The 19,112-nt window shown below is 37.8% G+C and overlaps 1 long non-coding RNA gene across 21 annotated transcripts; it reads right to left on the bottom strand.

Moving 5' to 3' along the window:
• Positions 1–138: 138 nt before the first annotated feature.
• Positions 139–18,038, bottom strand: LOC149010123 (uncharacterized). Of its 21 annotated transcripts, none has more exons than XR_016174375.1 (11): positions 17,662–18,038; positions 17,350–17,435; positions 16,620–16,749; positions 15,325–16,534; positions 13,799–14,529; positions 13,119–13,710; positions 12,565–12,645; positions 3,852–3,968; positions 3,630–3,693; positions 319–2,084; positions 139–224 (listed from the first exon to the last, which is right to left on the bottom strand). It is a non-coding gene; the product is annotated as an uncharacterized LOC149010123 (long non-coding RNA). The 21 variants fall into 21 exon arrangements; XR_016174389.1 differs by lacking the exons at positions 17,350–17,435; positions 17,662–18,038 and having other exon boundaries at positions 15,325–15,433; positions 15,527–15,598; positions 15,984–16,534; positions 16,620–17,100; XR_016174374.1 differs by lacking the exon at positions 17,350–17,435.
• Positions 18,039–19,112: the final 1,074 nt, after the last annotated feature.

Here is a 19,112-nt window from a genome sequence, read left to right as displayed (position 1 = left end):
CTACAGGGAACATTTCCGACCAACAATATGAACTCGTCTAGATTAAAATAACCAATGAAAATACAAAGATGAATGAAACGGACTTTCAGGTAGGAAGAGAGTACCTTCGAGACCTAACCCTACCTTGCCTCTCGGAAGCACATTTCTCTAAGGAGGCCCCGAGAGGGTCTCAAGTTCACGAACCTTGGACCTCAAACCCCTCGACTTTCTCCTGAAAATGAGAACTTCCACACGAGCAAACGAAGTCAAATTCTTCCAATACAGTAAATGAAACGGATATAAGAGAGATTCCTCTGATCAGCGGAGGCAGACAAGTACCTGAAACAGCTACTGAAGCAGAAACCGTCGCAACGACTAACGCGATGGACGCCCTTAGCCACTTCGCATTTTCGGAGGCAGCCATGGCCACGAGGTGCTTCTCAACACCACGCTAGCCTCAGTGTCTTGCTGCTCTGCGCCGCAATAGATTGCGGACTCAGGTAGAAATCGACAATAGATCGGCCGCTAGAGATCGAAATCCATCTGGCATCGTGAGGGATCCGAATCAACAAGAGCCGCTTCGACCCGAGGTAAAGAGCCAAGAAGGACAACGGTCACCAAAGGCTAAAGAGGTTTATAGAAGGCATTTTATGATCAAGGGAACAGTTCCTTGTGAAGCTTACGATCATGGGATTTTTATTTGCGGCAGCAGCTGCCTGCTGCTGCCGACGGCTGAGATTAAGCCATGTCATCATGATTTAACTGAATGGTTGAGATTTAAGCATGAGGGATTGATGTGTAAATATTAGTTTTTTGTTTCACACTTTAAGGATTGAATTTTATTAATTTACAATGTTTCATCAAGTACCTCGGAACCCTAGCGAAACCTATCATGTCTGTTTCTTTCCTTCGCCACCCCTGAAGAAGCAGCAGCCGAGCGTCGCCGCCGGAAGCGGTGGCTTCGAATCGAACCCCCTCTCAATTCCTTCTGTCACTCCCAACCCCAGCAACATCGACCCATAAACCCTAACCCTAATGCTCCCAAAATCCGTCTCTGTTCTCACCGGCAATCGCCTCAACCTCCACAACCGAATCCTTACCCTCATTCGCCAGAACGATCTTGATGAAGCTGCACTCCTCACTCGGCATTCAATTTACTCCAATTGCAAACCCAGGCGATTCATCGTCTTCAAGAAAGAAGAATAAGGTAATACGAAGCATGGTGACAACCTCCGAGACCACTTCTGATGACACACAGTATACATATTATTCCCAAATAATAAGAATCGCTCTTCAAATGGAAGCAATCCACCCAATTTCTTAGCAAAAACAATACACGAAAACCCAAATTACCTTCCGAAACAACCACGCCCAGATGCATACATAAGAGAAAAACCAGAGAAAAACCCAGATTTTCCAAAACCCAGTTCGATTTGTTGTTAGCAAAGTTGAAACACAACAGATACACACTAATAAATCAGGAATCTATCAGTGTTACTGTCACCGGAGTGCCCTGGTGTTGCCGTGATCGTGCTCCCGAACATTGTCCGTCATCTGAGAACTGAGAAGACAACATGGAGAGATAGGGTTTTTAAATACCGAGTGAAGGAGAGGGACTTAGTAAAGTAAATTAATAAAATTCAATCCTTAAAGTGTGAAACAAAAAACTAATATTCACACATCAATCCCTCATGTTTAAATCTCAACCATTCAGTTAAATCTTGATTACGTGGCTTAATCAGCAACAAAAGAATTAAGTGTGGAAAGAACCAACAAACATAACCCAATAACTCTGTGACTGTGATAACTATAAAGGAGGGAAAGAAATTACTAGTCATTACACGTGCATCCTGTTGATCACTAGAGAGATTTCACTTCTAAACCATCAATGCTCTAAAATTCTCTGCATAAGCCATGGAAGATTATATCTGTATACAGTTTCGATACATCCAAATAGATATTTAACTTACCATCCAAAGGACTTCTTTTTCTCTTTTAAATGTTCCATTAGCTGCTTCCAGAAGAAGGGATAGGTTGACAAACTTAATTGTGAGATTCATATCGTCCAGCATGAACATGATTAACATCATCTGTATGCCAAGCTACTGCATAAGGGAAGGAAAAATCCATAGCATTAGGATGTATAACAATGAACTAGGACACCATGCAAAGCAAATACATCTGTATTCTAGTTCATAAGTGAAGTACATAAAGAAGCTTTGCATCCAGGTTCTGGAGGTGAATCATATATCATTGGGTTCATTCATTTTATAACCAGAAACAGGCCCTGTTGCATAACTTGTATCGCAGCCTTTGCTTTTTGAACATCATATGCCCATGAAAATGATGTAAACAGCTCCTAGTAATGTATTAAAATAAAAATAAAAATAATTAATTCAAATGGCTGAGAAGATTTCACAAGCTTGGAAATAGGATACTCAAAACATTACCATTTGGCAGCTCTGCCTTTTGAGTACTCCATCTATTAAGAAATAATAATGACAAGTTTACATGCACATTTATGAAGTACGTGTACTTAAACAACCTCTCTTTATGGGCATCCCGATTCAAAAACTAGATAGAGGAGTAGCAACCTATAAGAAGAATACACAATGATAACCAAAAATATATTTTAAAATGGTCACATTTTGAAGTCAATACATATTGGAAAACAACCCCTATGGCTGCTGAATGTATTGCCTTCAAATTCACTTCCAAAAGAAAAAAACACTTCTCCTATTGAGCCAAAATACAAATAAAGAGTATATTACCATCGAAGGAATTCCTGTCATTTTTTATGATGTGAAAACACTTAAAACACTACCCAAGGTCACTGTGACTCATAGATCCAAACTCCCCACATCAGCTAGAATTTTCAGTCAAAGGCATCTTCCTTGTTCCTCATTCAAAAGAGTTGCTATCTTTTCTTCTAGAGCAAACAACAACAACAACAACAATAAGCCTTTTCCCAACTAAATGGGGTCGGCTACATGGATTCTTGCCCTCCAATCGGTTCTGTTCAAGGCCATGCTAGATACAAGGCCTAAGCTATACATACCCTTTCTCACCACTTCTCCTAAGGTTATCTTAGGTCTACCCCTAGCTCTTCTAGTTCCTTCAATATGGATTATATCACTTCTAGAGCAAACATCAAATAAAATACTTCTCTCTTTGTCTAGGAAACACAATATGCCCTCGGACCACGAATCCATACCAAGCCTCCCTTTTCCGATGATGAAACAAATCTATGCTCTGCGTCAATTACCCAAAAAAGAACATCAGGATTCTTGACCAGACGAAATAAACAAAGAAGGATATGGGAAAACAGAAGCCCTCATGATGATCAATCAATAGGTGAAGTTGAATAGCAGGATAAGATAACAAAAGCATTGCCAGGCTTCAGTCAGTTCCCCACCCCCCCTGTTATGGATATCCCAAGGAAAAGACTCATTGATGTTACCTGGAGTTTGAGTTCTGCTCTCCAGCCTCCCTCTTGAAGGCTGTTGTCCCCCCTCCCCTCCCCCCCCCCCCCATACATTCTTTTCGCCATTTGGAACTCTTTAATAATATTTACTTATTCATCAAAAAAAGAAAAAGCAAACATTTTATTTGCTCCATGTGACCTTGTGTGAAATAAAAAACCATCTCACCTTCCAGAGGAATCAACAAGAGTGATTGTACAAGCTCTCCAAAGAACAAAATTGATCTAGTCACCTATAAAGCCATACAATAATAGAAAGGAACTAAATTAGCAACAAAAGACCCAAATGTAGCCCAGAAGCAACGACTATTACAACAAGACACCTTTGCAACCGTTAAGCATTTTCAAAGGAAAAGAAAAAAAAAAGGGGGGGGGAAATAAGTCATCTCACCACTATTCTGCTAATCATCAAGAAATTTGGCTATAGACTTTCGAACCTCAGAATTCTCCACATGGGCGATGGAAGATTTATAAAAATAAATAAGGTCTTAGGAACATGCATATAATCCTGCAATAATGAACATCAATAACGTAATGTCTAGGCCAAGTTACAAACAAAAGAAAGTAATATTTGAGAAGTGAATTGGAACTTACAAAAATGTTAAATATACAAGGCATTTGAAAGTAGTAACAAAATGAAGTAGAAGACCCACCTTATGCAAAAAAAAAAAAGCAACCAATCTAGAACTCAATAAATGTAGTACGAAAAAAGTTTGTATGCAAGTTTTGAAGTCAAGATCGTAAATCACTGGTTACATTCTTTTAATCACCAGAAATTGGCTATTTTGTAACATAACTTGCATCCTTCTGCTTTTGTGAACATCAAATCATCCATGGAAACAACGTCAGCATCTACAAATAAGACAGTTTCAAGATTTTGCTTAAGGAATTCAGCATCACAAAAAATACAAACCATTCATGCCAACTTGAGTCATTAATAGTTTGTGAAATGTTTAAAATTTAACATCCTATAATCTTCAAGATTTTTTTCTCCTACTAGCAATGATACAAGTCCTCTTATCCACCGTAGCAATGTCTACACAGCCTTGCCTCTGCTTCCACATATTTTGTGCTTCAAGGACTTTATATCATTTATTATGGTGGTAAAACATTAACCCTAGTGGGCTTGGTCATTGTGACTCATAGGTCCAACCTACTCACTTAAGCTAGAAATTTCAGTCAAAATCAACTCCTTTGTTCCTCATTCATAGGACCTACTATATTATCTTCCTAAGCAAACAGCAAACAAAATACTTCTCTCTTTGTCTTTGTCTAGGCAAACCCACCCTGAATCTACACCAAGCCTCCATTTTCCTAAAGATGAAACAAAAGTATGCTCTGAGTTGATGACCCTAGAAAGAAAATCAGGATTATGGATAAGAATAAAGGAACAAGGATATGGGAAAATAGAAGCCTTCATGATGATCCACCAGTAGGTGAAGCTGGATATGAAAACAACTTACTTGCTCCATGTGTGCTTGGATGAATAAGAAAACCCTCTCACCCTACTAAGAAATCAACAAGAGTGATTGCACAAGCTCTCCGTAGAGCAACATAGAGCTAATCACCTATAAAGCCACTCAATAACAGGAAGGAACCAAAATCAGCAACAAAGACCGAAATATAGCCCAGAAGCAACAACTTGTTCAGACACCCTTGTGATAACTATTAAGCATTGACAGGAAAAAGAAGGTTGGGGAGGGCAACAGTCATCCCCCCCTAAATCCTGCTAATCATTCAAAAAAATCTACTACAAAACTGTCGAACATCAGAATTTTCTGTATTGGCCAAGGAAGATTTCTAAAGATAAGTAGTAAGGCCATAGGCTTCCAAATAAATAATAAGATCTTAGGCTCCCCAATCGATATTTAATTAAGCATTTGAAGGACATCTTTTCTCATTTGCATGTTAATTAGCCGCTTCAACTTAGAAACAAGGAGACATATCACCAGCAAGACATGAATCTCAGTAACATTATTTCTAAGCCAGATCAAACAAAAGGAAAGCTGATATTTGAGAAGCAAATAGGAGTCTATTTAAATGTTTTTCTTTTTTCCTTTTTTTGGATGAATGAAGAGATTCAATAACCAAAAGGGGAATACAAGAAACAGAGCATTTGAAAGCAGACAGGCACAAAGCAAAGCAACTCAGAGAAAAAGACAACGAAACCCCAAGGCTAACATAAATGTTAGGAAATATATATGGCATTTGAAAGTAAAATAATGAACTAGAAGACCCACCTTATGCAAAACGATGCTACGAAGTACGAAAAAGCTTTGCATGCAGGTTCTGAAGACAAGATCGTAAATAGTTACATTCTCTAAATCGCCAGAAACTGGTTCCTGTGTTACATAGTTGTCAAGGCATCACCGCATCACCGCATCACCTAGGAACCTGGTGTCACCTTCTGGCTTAGGTGACGCCTTTTCACCTTGGTCTCGCCTCGCCTTGACAACTATGCATTGTTACCTGACTTGTACCATTTGCACCATTTGCTTCTATGAACATCAAATCATCCATGGAAACAAAGTTACAGTCGCAAATAAAACAACTTCAAGGATTTTGCTCGAGTACTTCAGCATCCTAAAACATCACAACAAATATGAACCATCCATGCCAACTTCAGTCATCAATAATTTGTAAGAATGTTCAAAAATTTTAAATCCTACAATCATCCATATCTTTTCTCTTGCTAACCAATCTTAGTCCCCTTTTGAAACTTTTGACCATACATTTCATATGTTCTAGCCATTCACATAGCATCACCAAATGATTCAAGTCCTCTCATCCACCATAGCAATGTCCACGCAGCCTTGCACCCTTTCATGGAGAGCCTGTTCTATGTTTCAAACCCCAAACCTGATGATTGCAATAGTACAACTTAACCATTGCACAAAAGGGTCATCCCCCAGAAGAATGACTCATTTATGGTTGGTAAAAGCATTTTCCCCACTGGTTCAGTGTGTCAATTTCACCCCAAAATCGTAATGACCTCTGAGTTTCAAGTGAACAAATTACCCAATTTAGCCACAAGATTAATCCCAAATGTAAAACATCCTTTATACAGTTAGACTTACTTCTTAACTCAACCATTCTACCTTGCTTTTTACAAATTAGGAAGTTGCAGTACTAGAAACTAGGACAGCAGAATATCCAAGCAAATGTAAAGAACCTAGCTCACCCAACCGTCAGATATCAAGGTAATATTACCTCAGGGGCTGAAGAAGGAAACATTAAGCAAGCCATCCAGAGAAGGTGTAGAGCCCTTGAGCGCCATTAATCCCCCTCTTATTCCCTTCCAATGTTTTACTGGCTTCACCGAAAAAGAATCATAGGAATTTATCATGACAAGTGGAGAAAAAAAGGACAAGGCACATCAAATACAGCTTTGCTTCTATTTATGGCCTCCTAGGGTCTAGGATCACCTGTCTTGCAACCTAGTCAGTTGTAACTCACTCCCAGTACTTTCTTTTTTCACCTTCAGGGCTTTGGTAATGAATTTACGTATTCATCCAATAAAAAACATAGCTTTGCTTATCTTATTGCCTTCCTTCTAGGACATGCTAATTTGCACAGGTCGGCCACAATTTGCCATGTGCCTGCATGCTAGTAGTATCCTAGAATTCCCAATCATCACAACCTTTGTAACTCCTCCAATGAGCTTTCATGACTCTGATGAAAAATAAAAGTGGTAACAGCTGTAAAGATTCACAAGAAAATTCAGCAGTACATATTCACTGATCATTTGTGGATAACTTAAAATCTTACAACCCTATAATCTTTCTAAGACTCCAAGGTTTTATCCCTATAATTAAACGTAGATTTATTGCAAGTTTGCAACCTACTAAGGATTCTTGATTAAAAGAAAGGACGTCAAATCACATAGTCTCATCTTCAGCCCAAATAGGAAAAGACGAACCATTCTTTGCACCTCCTTGAGTAACGAATGAGATAGTGTGAAGTTAAGGATTAAAATATCTCTTGTTCACGGAACTCTTTAGTTCCCTTACGAGATTTTGGAAATTCTGCTAGCATACCCAACGTAAGTTAATAGTGAATCACATGACATCATCAACTCAAGTTCTTCCATCCATTGTAGCAGATGTGTACACAGCCATGCACCTGCTTCTTAGAGAGGATGTATCCATATTTCAACCCAGCAACTAGGTGATTGCAATAGCACAACTTCACTGTTTTCCGCCCCCCACCCCACCCCCTGGTAAGTGAAGGAAAATAGCATTATCTAGTAAAACAGTACATTGTAATCCTTGGCATGATCAGGGGATGAAATATGTGCTTGCATAGCCTAAGGAGATTAAGGTAGCACAAGTTAACTGTTCCACCAATCTAAGCTGAGTTACGGGTATTTGGTAGAAAATTTTTCCCCACTTATAGTTTCACCCATATTGACCTATTAGTTTTAATGGAATAGGTCATAAATTCACAACATCAAGCACAAAGGTATTGCCATCCATTGTTCGCTTAGACTTGCAAAATCCTAGCATTATACCTCGCATCTACAGATTATGAAGTTACAGTATTAGAAATGAAATTAGGACACTTCAGAATATCAAAGTAACTAATTATTTTAAATCTCAAATGAACCAAAATTGACCAACTATCAAATGATCCAGATAACAAAACCTCAAAGGCAGGAAAAGGCCAGAATATACAAGCAGTCTAGACAATGGGTAGAAACCATAGTGCATTGTTAATCCTCCCCAGTTTCCTGTCCATATTTCTTGTGCTTCACTAGAAAAAGAGAGAGGAGAAAGAAAGGATAAAGATAGAGCACCTCAATATTATGCTTAACTTATCACCAGGGCTATCTTTCCCTCTAGTACTTCTAATTTTCATCAATTAACCACAACTTGTCTTGTGCTTTCATGATATTAGATCCCTGGAATTATAATCATCAGACAAACCTTTCTTATTCCTATGATGAGCTCTCATGACTCCGATAGAAATCACAGAACAGTAATTAACAGAAGTTCATAAAATAAAAATCCTAAACAGGTTTAGTAGAATCACTGCAAAAAGTCAAAACCATTAGTATATTTTCTCAAAAAGATCAAAATGTAAGAAAGGAATGGAAGGATAAAAGTTGTCTAGAAAGTCTCTCATAATGCATAACGGCAGTTGTTTATTCTATACAATTAAAATATATTACCCATGCCCTCCAAGGAAAAGGACCATTGTTTTTCCTGGGATCTTGGCTCTTCTTTTTTGCCGACTAGTAGGTTGTAATTCCCCTTCCCCCCCTACCTTGTACATTCTTTTCTCTCCCCTTCTGAGGCTTTGGTTAATGAATTTTTTCATTCATGAACCCAAGGGACTGGTACTGAGTTTATGCACAATACAATCAGATAAAGAAATAGGATTACAATTGTTCGAAATCAAGCTTTAAACAATCAAAACAGTAGCTGAACTGAAAGGAAAACAGAGAAGAAGAAGAAGAAGAAGAAGAAGAAGAAGAAGAAGAAGAAGAAGAAGAAGAAGAAGAAGAAAAGAGGAGAAGAAGCAAGCAGCAAGAGCCTGCGATTCTAGATAGAACTCCTAGAATCGCAGGCTGACTTTATTTATAGATTCGAATGTCAATGTTACAGCTTGAGAGACAAGAATACTTGTCTTCTAAAAAGGATATAAAATACAACCCATGGACAGAATTCACTAACTCAAAAATCTGTCCCAAATAGAAAATACAGAAAACGAAAGTTTTAAAATAGAAACCATGCAACTCAAATTCTTCAAAACTTGTGCACCAAGGATCCTTCTGTAAAATTAAAAAATAACATGAGCACCAAGTCTGCTGCCTGGGTCATGCGCACAAAGGCAGCAGCCTTGACTCTTGCGCAATTCTCAACAATAATATTATCCATATCTAAGCATCCCTTGGCTAGGATAATTAAGCACCCAATGAAGTTTCTAACCAACTATAAACACTATAGTCACCCATCCTAAGTACCAAAAAGCTATTCAATAATTCACCCGGAAAAAAGAGCTATTTAATTAGCCACAGATGGTAACAATTATGGAAATCCAAGATAAACACATATAAAACAGGCCATTATATATACCTGCTAAAGCTAAGGCAAGATAACACTCGAAGGACTTCCATTTCTGTATTAAATATTCCACTAGCTACTTCTAGATAAAAAGAGGGAGAGGTTGACAAAATTCATTGGGAAAAACATATCATCCAGCATTAACGTGAACATGATTAACATCATCTACATGCCAAACTACCATAGAAGAGAACATAATATTCGATTAGTGAATGGAGGAGCGTACATAAATAAAGTAAAAATCCATAGCATTAGAGTGTACAACACTGAACTAGGATACCATGCAAAGCAAATGCATCCTTATTTTAACTCCTAAGTGAAGCACGTAAAGAAGCTCTGCATCAAGGTTCTGGAGGTAAATCATATATTATTGGGTTCGTTCATTTTATGCAAAAAAAGTGCAACCATTCTAGAACTCGTGAACTGAAGTACGAAAAAAAGCTCTGCAAGCAGGTTCTGAAGACAAGATCATAAATCACTGGTTATATTCTTGTAATCACCAGAAACTGGCTATTTTGTCACATAACTTGTAGCTTTTGCATCCTTTACAATTGTGAATGTCAAATCATCACAAAAAATATGAACCATCCATGCCAACTTGAGTCATCAAAGATTTCAAAAACTTGCTAACAGAATACGATCAAATACACATTTCAAAACCCTACACTTGAGAGCTCCAATTTCACAACAATGGTGGCTTGGGTGAGCTTCCAAAGCCATCAAAGCCTGAAAAATATGGAATAATTAAATACCGATTGCCAATCAAATACGTATATACCAATTGATCTTCCAATACCATAACTATCTTTACCAGAATGCCATTTACTTAATAGTCACAATGAAATAATTAAAGATATTATGGGTTTGAATGCGTGCGTACATAGTACATACACTTACCAACCTCTTTATGGGGCATTTCAATTCAGTAATCAATAAAAGAAGCAAACAATGATGACTACAAATACAATTGAAATTTGACATCCTACTAATATCTTACAGAATTATTTACTCCTGCTAGCCAGCGCTAGCTCCCTTTTGAAACTTCTGATATCGGTTTGACCATACATTTCATATGTTTCTAGCCATTCACATGGCATCAGAAAATGATACAAGTCCTCTCATCCACCATAGCAATGTCTACACAGCCTTGCACCTGCTTCATGGAGAGGTTGTCTCTATGTTTCAAAACCCAAACTGATGATTGTCATTGCACAACAGGCTCACCCACCAGAAGGCCATTTCATGCGAAGTTGGTTAAAACATCTACCCCACTAGTTCACTGTGCCAGTTTCAATCTTATTGGCCTCTTAGTTTCAATTGGATAGATTGCCCAATTTAGTTACAGGATCGATCCCAAATGCAAAACATCCTTTATAATTTATGCAGTTAGACTTAGTTTATAACCCTACCATTCTACATTACCTTTTACAAATTATGAAGTTGTAGTACAAAAAGCTAGGACAGCAGGATATATCAAAGCAAATGAAATTATTTCAAATCACAAGTGAACCTGGCTCACCCAACCATCAGATGTCAAGACAATATAACCTCAGGGGCATTGGTAATCCAGACAAGGTGTACATCCCTTTGAGCACCATTAATCCTAATCTAATTCCCTTCCAAAGTTTTTTGGGCTTCACTGAGAAAAAAAGATAGGAATCTATCATAAAAGTGGAGAAAGAAAGGATAAGGCACATCAATCACAGCTTTGCTTCTATTCATGGCTTCCTGGGGTCAGGGCTCCCCTCTCTTGCCTCCTAGTCATCTGTAACCTACCCCCTTGTACTTTCTTTTTCCCCTACGGGGCTTTGGTAATGAATTTATTTATTCACCCCCGCCCCCCCCCCCCCCCAAAAAAAAAAGGGCCACAGCTTTGCTTATCTTATTGACTTCCTTCTAGGTCTGCTGATTTGGAACAGGTTGGCTGCAGTTTGTCATGTGCTTGCATGATAGTAGTATCCTGGAATTCCCAATCATCATGCAACCTTTGTAACTCCTCCAATGAGCTTTCATATCCCTAATGAAAATAACCGTAAGTGGTCAACAAAAATTCATACCTAAACAGCTGTAAAGAATCACAAGAAAATTCAGCAGTATATATTCACTGATAATTTGTGGAAAACTTGAAACCTTAAAACCCTAAAATCTTTCCAAGCCTACAAGGTTTTATCCCTATAATTAAACATAGATTTGTTGCAAGTTTGCAACCTAGTAAGGATTCCCTCAAATCCCATATTATTGAACCATTCTCTTCACATCCTTGAGTAACAAATAAGGTGTGCGAATTATGGATTAAAATATCTCTTGTTCATGCAAGCCTTCTCTAGTCCCCTTACCAGATCTTGGATATTGTGTTAGCATACACGTCATATGTTAAATAACGAATCACATGACATCATCAACACAAGTACTCCCACCCATTGTAGCAGATGCATACACAGCCATGCACCTGCTTCTTGGAGCGACTGTATCAATGTTTACCCAACAACCAGATGATTGCAATAGCATAACTTAACCGTTGCACCAAGCTAAGCAGACCTTTTACGTGTATTTGGTAAAAAGATTTTCCACACGTTTGGTGGGTCAGTTTCACCCATATTGACTTTGACCTATTAGTTTTGATGGAATAGGTCACATAACTTTAGAACATCAAACACAATTGTATATTGTCCATTGTACAATTAGACTTACTTGCAAAACCCTAGCATTATACCTTGCATCTAAAGATTATGAAATTAACAATATTACAAATTAGGACAACCCAGAAGATCAAAGTAACTAATTATTTTAAATCTCAAACAAACAACTTGACCAACTATCAAATGAACCAAGTAATGTAACTTTAAAAGCAGGAAAAGGCAAATTATGCAAGCAGTCTGGACAAGGGCTAGAACCCATTGAGCACCATCAATCATTCTCAGTTCCTTGTCTAAATTTTTTGTGCTTCGTTAGAAAAAGATAGATAAGAACTTTTCATTAGAAGTGGAGAAAGAAATAAAGATAAAGCACCTCAAAATGTAGGTATGCATAACTTCTCACCTGAGCCATCCTTCTTTCTAGTACTTCTAATTTTGCATGGATTAACCACAACTTGTCTTGTGCTTCCATGATATTAGATTCCTAGAATTTTAAATCATCAGACAAACTTCAAAACTCTCCCAGTGAGCTTTCATGAACATGATGGAAAAAACAGCGTAGTAATGAACATAAAAATTTCATTAATCCAAATCTTAAATGGCTTTACAAAATCACAACAAATTTTATGGTATCCATTCACTTGTAATACATGGAAATTTTTGAATTTAAACTCTAAAAACTACAAGGAATTTCCAAGCTATGTGTACCAAAAGTTAAAAATTGATGATCAAAGCCTACTAAGAATTCCTTGTCCATTTATGCTGCCCCCCCCCCCCCCCAAAATCCAGATCAAAGCCTAATCAAAGGAAAGGACATACCCACATCATTATCTTCAGCATATACAAAAAGAACATTTCCACATCTTGAATAATTAGTAAGGTTCTTGAAAGCAATGTTTTCAAAGATCCTGTGTTTCATGGTTTTCTGCATTAGTACCCTTGAGAAATTTTCAATACCTTCACATGTTCCGAGCGATTGATATGGTATCATCAAATGAACAAGTCCTCCCATCAACTGCAGCGCACGTCTAGATAGCCACACACCTGCTTCACAGAGGCTGTTTCCATGTTTCATAACCCCAACTTTATGATCGCACTACCGCAATTTAATCGTTGCACAAATGCTCACCGACTCAAAGGACATTTCTTGTGCATTGGTTAAAACATTTTCCCCACTTGTCCAATAAATCAATTTCATTTGTAATGACTTAATTTTAATGGAGCAGGTCACGCAACTTAGCTACAAGACCAACCCCGCATGACAGCAATCCTTTATACAGTTAGACATACTTGCATACCTTAGCACTGTACCTTGCATTACAACTTCTGAAGTATATATTAGTAGAAATGCAGACAGTAAAATATCTAATTAACTGATCATTCCAAATATAAAATGAGTCTCACTCACCCAACCATCAAATAACAATAACCTAACCTCATAACCTGGATAAGGCCAGAGTATGCAAAGCAGTACGGAGAAGGTAGAGCCCTTTGAGCAACATCGATCCCCTTGTTTCTCTCCTGCCAAATTTTGTGCTTTTGTGCTTCACTAGAAATGGAAGATTGGAAAATGTATGAGAAGTCGAGAAACAAAGCATAAAGATAAGGCACATCAATCAATACACAGGTATGCATACCATGTTGCTGGTGTCATCTTTCCTTTCTAGGGCTGCTAATTTTGAACAGGTTGACAATTTGCAAGGGCTTTCATGAGAGTAGTTCTGAAACTCCCTACCATCAGACACCTTTCTTATTCAGCAATGAGCTTTCATGACTCCAGTGGAAATTGCAGAACACTAATTAACAAAAGTTCATAAAATCAGAATCTTAAATGGGTTTAAAAGAAGCATTGCAAAATCGGCAGTATATTTTCTCAAAGATCAAAAGAAGAAAAAAATGTCAAGAAAAAAGTTGTCTCGAAAGTCTCTTATAGCAAGCAACGATGCATAATGGCAGCTGTTCATAAAATCAGAATCTTAAATGGGTTTAAAAGAAGCATTGCAAAATCGGCAGTATATTTTCTCAAAGATCAAAAGAAGAAAAAAATGTCAAGAAAAAACTTGTCTCGAAAGTCTCTTATAGCAAGCAACGATGCATAATGGCAGCTGTCCATTCTACACAACTAAAATATATTACCCGTGTCCCGAAGGAACAGGACCGCTGTTGTTTCCAAGGGTCTTAGCTCCTCTTTCTTTTCTCTTCCCTTCTAGGGCTCAGGTTAATGAATTTTTTTCATTCATCCAAATATATATATATATTACCTATGCTGCGTCAATGGTAACCTTCCCTCCTCCAATGAGCTTTCATGAACTTGATGGAACATAACCATAAGGGTCCACAAAAATTCATGAAATTTGAAACTGAACAGCTGCAAAGAATCACAAGAAAATTCAGCAATAAATATTAACTGATAATTTAAGGAAAACTTCAACTTTAAAACCCTATGAGTCTATGACCTTTCAAGCCTCCATGGTTTTATCCACATAACAAAATGTGGATTTATTGCAAGTTTGCAACCTACTAAGGATTCTTGATCAAAGGAAAGGACATCAAATTTCATAACATCATCTTCGGCCTAAATAGAAATCCATTAACATTCTCTAGGCATCCTTGAGTAACAAATGAGGTGTGTGAAGTTATGGATTAAAATATCTCTTGTTAATGACCGCCTTCTGTAGTCCCCTTACGAGATCTCAGCTATTGTGTTAGCATACACTTCATATGCTTATAGTGGATCACATGACATCAACAATACAAGTCCTCCCACTCTTTGTAGCAGATTTGTGTACACACCACGCACCTTTGCTTCTTGGAGAGCCTCGTCCATTTTTAAACCCAAAGAACTCAGATGATCGCAATAGCAAAATTTAACAGTTGCACCAAGCTAAGACAACATTTTATATATATATATATGGTAAAAGAGTTTCCCCACTTGTTTACTGGGTCAGTTTCACCCTATTGAACTATTAGTTTTAATGGAATAGGTCACATAACTTTACAACATCAAGGCCCAAAACTATAACGTCCACTGTACAGTTCATCCACAGATTATTAACTTACAGCAGTAGAAATTAGGACATCTCAGCATATCAAAGTAACTAGTTATTTTAAATCCCAAATGAACCAACCATGACCAATTATCAAAACATCCAGCTAAGATTACCTCAAAGGCAGGACAAGGCCAGATTGAGCAAGCAGTCTAGAGAAAAGGCAGGACCCATAAAGCACCGACAATCCTCCTCGGTTTCTTGTCTAATGATTTTGTGCTTCAACTAAAAAAGACAGATGGAAACTTGTCATTACAAGTGGAGAAAGACAGGATAAAGACAAAGAACCTCAAAATGTAGGTATGCATAACTTATCACCAGGCCCATGTTTCCTTCTGGTACTTCATGGATTAATGACAACTTGCCTTGTGCTTCCACGATATTAGTTTCCTGGAATTTCCAATCATCAGATGAACTTCAAAACTCCTCCAATGACCTTTCACGAGCATGATAGAAATGCAGAGCAGTAGTGAACACAAAAATTTCATGAATCAGAATTTTTAACGGCTTCCAAAAACCATAATGAATCTAATGGTATCCATTCATACCTATAATTAAAGGTTGACAATCCAAACCTACTAAGAATTTATGGTTGAAGGAAAGAACATCAGGACCCACATTATCATCTTCAGCACATACAAAAAAGAACCTATCCAAATCCTTGAGTAACTAATAAGGTGCTTGAAAGTAATCGTTTCAAAGATCTTTTCTTTCATGGTTTCCTTCTTAAGAAATTTTCAATATCTTCACATGTCCCAAGAGAATCATATAGTACCATCAAATGAACAAGTCCTCCCTTCAACTGCAGCACATCTCTGCGTAGCCACACACTTGCTTCACCAGAGGCTGTTTCCATGTTTCAAACCCCCAACTTGATGACTGCAATGCTGAGACTTAACCGTTGCAAAATTGGCACACCCACCAAAAGGACATTTCCTGTACATTGGTTAAAACATTTTCTCACTTGTTCAATGGGTCACTTTCATTTGTAATGACCTATTAGTTTAATAGAATAGGTTACCCAACTTAGCTACAAGACCTACCCCACATGAAAACCATCATTTATACAGTTAGACAAACTTGTGTACCTTAGAATTGTACCTTGCATTACTACATCTGAAGTTTATACTAATAGAAATGCAGACAGTAAAATATCTAATTAACTGATAATTCCAAATATAAAATGAACATTACATGCTCAACCATCGAATAAAGATAACCCAACCTCAGTTTGGAAAAGGCCAGAGTATGCATATGGAGAAGGTAGATCCCTTTGAGCACCCATCACAATCCCTTTGTTTCTCTTCTACCATATTTTGTGCTTCACTGGAAATGAAAGATAGGAATATGTATGAGAAGTCAAGAAACAAAGAATAAAGATACGGCACATTAATACACAGGTATGGAATACCTTGTTGCTGGTGTCGTCTTTCCTTTCAAGGGCTGCTAATTTGGTACAGATTGACAAGTTGCAAGTGCATTTCTGATAGTAGTTTCCGAAATTCCCAACCACAGACAACCTTGCTTATTTCTATGATCAGCTTTCAATATTCCGATGGAAAATTTGCAGGAAGTAATTCGCAAAAGTTCAAAAAATCAGACATTTAAATGAGTCTAAAAGGATCATTGCAAAACCCAGCAGTATATTTTCTTAAAGATCAAAAGAAAAAGAGCGATAAGGAAAGAAAGAAGTTGTCCGAAAGTGCATGGCATAGCAAGCAAAGATGCAAAACGGCAATTGTTAATTCTACACAATTAAAATATATTGCCTATGCAAAATACAATCAGGTAAAGAAATGCGATTATAGTATCCATATTTAAGTAGAACAACACAAATATGGATATTTACCAACTGAAGAGATATATGAAGTACCATGAATGATTCCACCCCAACCCCCCCCCCAAAAAAAAGTACCATAAATGCGGAGAAAGCTTCGTTGGTCAATCTTTTGATGATAATAAAGCACCCAATGAAGCTTCCAACAAACCATAAACACTTCTTATTCACCCACACAAAGTACCAGAGATCTATTCAATAATTCATCCAAGAAAGGAGCTCATCCAAGAAAGGAGCTCAGCCACAGATGGCAACAATTATGGGAATCCAAGATAACACAGGTAAAACAGGCCATTATATGTACCTGCTAACATAAGGCATGATAACATCCGAAAGCAACTTGCAAAGCCTTAATTGGTGATGCTAAAATTTGGGGGGAAAAAGCATCTACTGAATACTCGCCCAAAGCCAGAGCTCCCCATCGCTTGATGCGATTCATCAAACATGTGACAAAAAAATAATAAAAAAGAATCTATGTCTAAAAGGATATTTAAATCTCAAGGCCACATTTTAATAATTCAATTTCATATCATGGACAGCACAATTCTGAGTTACCAAAAATAAAAACGCAGCAGGGCATAATAAAAGCTTTACATTGCACTAATTAGATTTTTACCTGAATGATGCATGCTACAGCTTAGCCATTCAATATGCTTAATAAGACTTCAAATAATAGCAGAGCAATGTGACTGAAACTCCATCTCCTAAACACAAATGACCATCTACACAAATAAATTTAAAAATTCTCCTGAATATGAAGAAGTAACCATTCAGAAACTGAAACAAAAAAACCACATGATTTGAAGAGAATCTACTAACACCATATTAAAATATACTTTCCACTTTCCTTTTCCTTGACGGGCACCCTTTTCAGCACAGTCAATAGCTTTATGTTGTTCCTTTAGTTGTAGCTGAAAAGACCACTGAAAGGCATGTGATGAGATCCTTATAATAGATTTGATTGGAGGCTGAGGCCACTGAAAAGCCCACCTGCCCGCCCCCCCCTTCACTGATCTTCCCTTTCACACTGCTTTGAACCTCTTCCATACTCATCACTTGTGAGTTGTGACTGCAACATTGCAAACAATTGTTGCTGAAGCCCAGAAGACACTCTTCATTCAAGCCGTTAACTGCTTCTGCTTATCCTCATCAGAAGAACCGGAGCACACTTATGCTGCCTGTTCCAGTCCTGCTGCCTGCAGCAATCAAACCAGCCTTGGATTGAAGATTGGGTTCTGTTCCAGCAGGACTTTTGAAGAGTGTGATCCCACTCAATCCCAATTTGGATCCTTGTGGCTGGCTGCATTATCTTGGAGCCCTAACTTTATTGTTTCATCACAATTTAAATCTCCTCTGCTGCTCACCGGAATTGAACCGAATTTGCAAAGCAAAGATGTATCTCATCAAGGATTACAGTCTTTTCTAGCCAAACACAGTGGTGTTTTGCAAGTTATCCCATAACCTTCTATCTTGGTGTCACCTTCATACCTCAAACTCTCCAATGAAATTGACTGTAATTTGGAAGAAGGGTTCTCCTCACTTTCATGTACACCCAGACCTGAATTTTACACAGTTATTAAGGACTGTTTTGGTTAGAATTAAAGTTTCTACTCAAGATTTTTTTATACTTGATTCATGGCTGTATCTGGGGCTAGGTCAACCCTAATGTAGTCTTACATTAATATTAATACCTCCCTGAAACAGTATACATATTGGGCTCATACACTCAATATGTATACATATTAGGCTCATACACTCAATATGTATACATATTGGGCTCATACACTCAATATGTATCCAGACTTACACCGTCTGTAATTCCATCTGTACGCACGTGCACATAATGGATTAGGATTCATTGCAAGGGGCGAGAAAACCAAAGGCCGCACGGGTTGTCGAGCATCAGGAAATAAAGGGACGGTGAGATAAGAGAGGTCATGCCCTTGGATTAAAAGCTATTCTAGTAAGAAGAATAAAAAAGGGTGAACTAAGTGCTGAAGGCTTCTGCACAAGTAGAGTGGGGGGCGGGGGGAATTGCAGCCTTACCCCAGCAGCTTTTTCTCTCTT

The sequence above is a fragment of the Hakea prostrata genome, chromosome 7, assembly GCF_041222555.1.
Source record: "Hakea prostrata isolate BN-2017 chromosome 7, UWA_Hpros_2, whole genome shotgun sequence".
Taxonomy (NCBI): domain Eukaryota; kingdom Viridiplantae; phylum Streptophyta; class Magnoliopsida; order Proteales; family Proteaceae; genus Hakea; species Hakea prostrata.
Note: the sequence above shows the minus strand (reverse complement) of the source record. Positions and strands in the feature narration are given on the sequence as shown.